Source organism: Triticum dicoccoides, chromosome 4A, assembly GCF_002162155.2.
Source record: "Triticum dicoccoides isolate Atlit2015 ecotype Zavitan chromosome 4A, WEW_v2.0, whole genome shotgun sequence".
Taxonomy (NCBI): Eukaryota; Viridiplantae; Streptophyta; class Magnoliopsida; order Poales; family Poaceae; genus Triticum; species Triticum dicoccoides.
In genome coordinates, this window is record NC_041386.1 from 613,191,363 (window position 1) to 613,193,676 (window position 2,314).

The 2,314-nt window shown below is 47.1% G+C and overlaps 1 protein-coding gene across 3 annotated transcripts in view; it reads right to left on the reverse strand.

Moving 5' to 3' along the window:
• The window catches only part of LOC119287341, an 8,923-nt gene extending 8,774 nt beyond the window's left edge, over positions 1-149 (reverse strand). For all 3 annotated transcript variants that reach the window (XR_005140817.1, XM_037566877.1, XM_037566878.1), the window contains exon 1: positions 15-149. The gene's annotated coding sequence lies outside the window, so the exon portion shown is untranslated. The remainder of the gene's footprint in view (positions 1-14) is intronic.
• Positions 150-2,314: the final 2,165 nt, after the last annotated feature.

Below are 2,314 nucleotides of genomic sequence, written 5' to 3' on the forward strand. Positions count from 1 at the left end.
AGGGGGAGCCGTACCTCCGACGAGAAGGGGAGGGCGGCCGCCGAGCCGCCGTCCACCGGGGGAGGGGAGGGGAGGGGGCGGCGTTCCAGCTAGGTCGCGCGAGATATGGGAGGGGAGGGGAGGGGAGAGAGTCGGCACGCGGTGGGGAAGGGTAGACAGGTGAGATGAGAGAGGCCGCGTCCGTCCGTCCGTCCGTGGCGGGTGGGTGTAGCCGTGTACTACTACAGCAGGTCCGCCTTCCTTCCTTGTTCCACCGCGTCGCGTCGGCCCGGCCCAAAGCCCGCCCGCGTGGACCTTCCGCTTCTCACATGGCGGAAGGGTTTGCTTCGCTAACATGTGGGACCGATGCTGACGTGGCAGTGGACGGATACGGGCTACGTATAGCCAGGACCGTTGTTGCAACCTCAAGGACCGTATAGACGCTGTATTCGCATGTACAAGGACTGTATTGAAGTACTTCCTAACTATGAGGACCATGTTAGATATTGCCTACAACTATAAGGACTAAACATGCAATTATCTCCACCTAACCCCTGCCTTCTTCCCCTTGTATCCTGCAGATCAGATCGATAGAGGATGAGATGAATAAGCCGTCGACGCGGATCCAAGGAAGAGAGGACTGATGGCGCACACGTCAACAGCGCAAAGAGAGAAAAACGACGGCGCGGGAGATGGATCGAGGGAGAGGGACAGTTGTGCAGGAGATGGAGCAAGGAAGAGGGCCCGCGGCACACCTAGATGGGAGGAAGAAGGAGATCGAGCAGCGCACCGGAGAGGAGCAGTGAGCGATAGGGTTGCGGTGGTGGACAGGACTCGTTCCGTGTGAATCCATTCCGTGGATTTGGAGGTCTCAATGTATTCTTAGCCGAATATTATTTTTTTAGACAGAGCCGAATATTACTTTTTTAGACAGAGCCGAATATTAGCTAATGGGTTTGTTTAGGTCTCAGTCGATTGAGACTTCACGAAGTCTCAATCCGTTGACGTCATCATGGTACATTAGGCATGTTTACTAGTTGTCCTTTTGTTGAGTTGTATCCGGCTTAGCGTTGGGCTTATTTCTGTTTTTCTGTTTATTTGTTACTTTGAGTTGGGCTGCTTACTTTGTTTGTTGTGATTAGGCTGGCCATGAATTGGTTTGTTTGTTTTTACACACATTCGAAAAAAACTATTGAACAAAGATAAATTACAGGTCAGGCTCAGCCAATATAAAAAGTCAAAAAAACCATATACTTCCTTCCATCTGAAGTAGCTTAGTTAACAAATACATGTATTGACTAGTTTAGAAATTTCAGCAAAGAGTATGAAGACACTGGATCTTCAAGGGTTACCAAAAAAATAATGTGTTAACAAAATTTTGCAGTGTTACCTAGTTAACTTTCTGTATCAACTAAAAAAACTCAAAAATGAATATATATAGAAAAATGTTACAAATCAGTGTAGCAAGTTCTTCCAAAAGCAAATCCTCTAACGCTTCCGTGTCGGTGATTTCTACATGATATCCTCTCTCTTCTAATTTTGGATCGTCAAGACACGGCACTTTACCTTTTATATTTTTGTCATTCTCAAGGTCGCTTCCTTTGTCATCCATGTGTGATGTTATATTCATAAATGTATATGATACATTAATGTTGAAAAACAAGTTTAAAAAGAGGGGTATGACAAAGTATGACATAGAAGAAACTAAAATCAAGCCACCAGCTAGAAGAGAATTTCTACTACGTTAGTAATTCAACATATCATGCCTCTCTCGCACACAAAAGTATGAACAACAAAAAGTGTAAAGTTTGCGATTAATGCATCTCACACAGTTTGGTTGAAAGATCTCTGATTCATGTGTCACGTTAGCAGCATCCTGCAGTACATCACCTCTGATGGGAGCACGGGCGATGTGATAGTGTAGATGGCAATGGTCGTTAGCACCGCCTTGACCAGGACGGCCCTGCCAGGAGTCGCCATAAGTTGCCCAATCCATGACGCAAGCTTATGGGCAATCTTATCTTCAAGAGGCAGGAAATGTATCGCTTTGAGCCTGGTGACCGAAAGGGGAAGCCCAAGGTATCTCATGGGGAAGGATGAAAGCTTCGCCGTGGTGAAGAATGTCCTGGATCAAGGCCAACACAATGGATTGGAGCCACCAGGCTCTTGCTGCAGTTGGTGACCAAGCCCATGTCCTCCCCAAACGTATCAAGAGTGGATGCGAGGTAACCAACATCTTCCTTGTCTAGCTTAATAAAAACAACGGTGTCATCGACATACAGAGATGCACGGAGAGTTGCCGGATTTCCACGAAGCGGTTGGAGCTTTCCTTGCA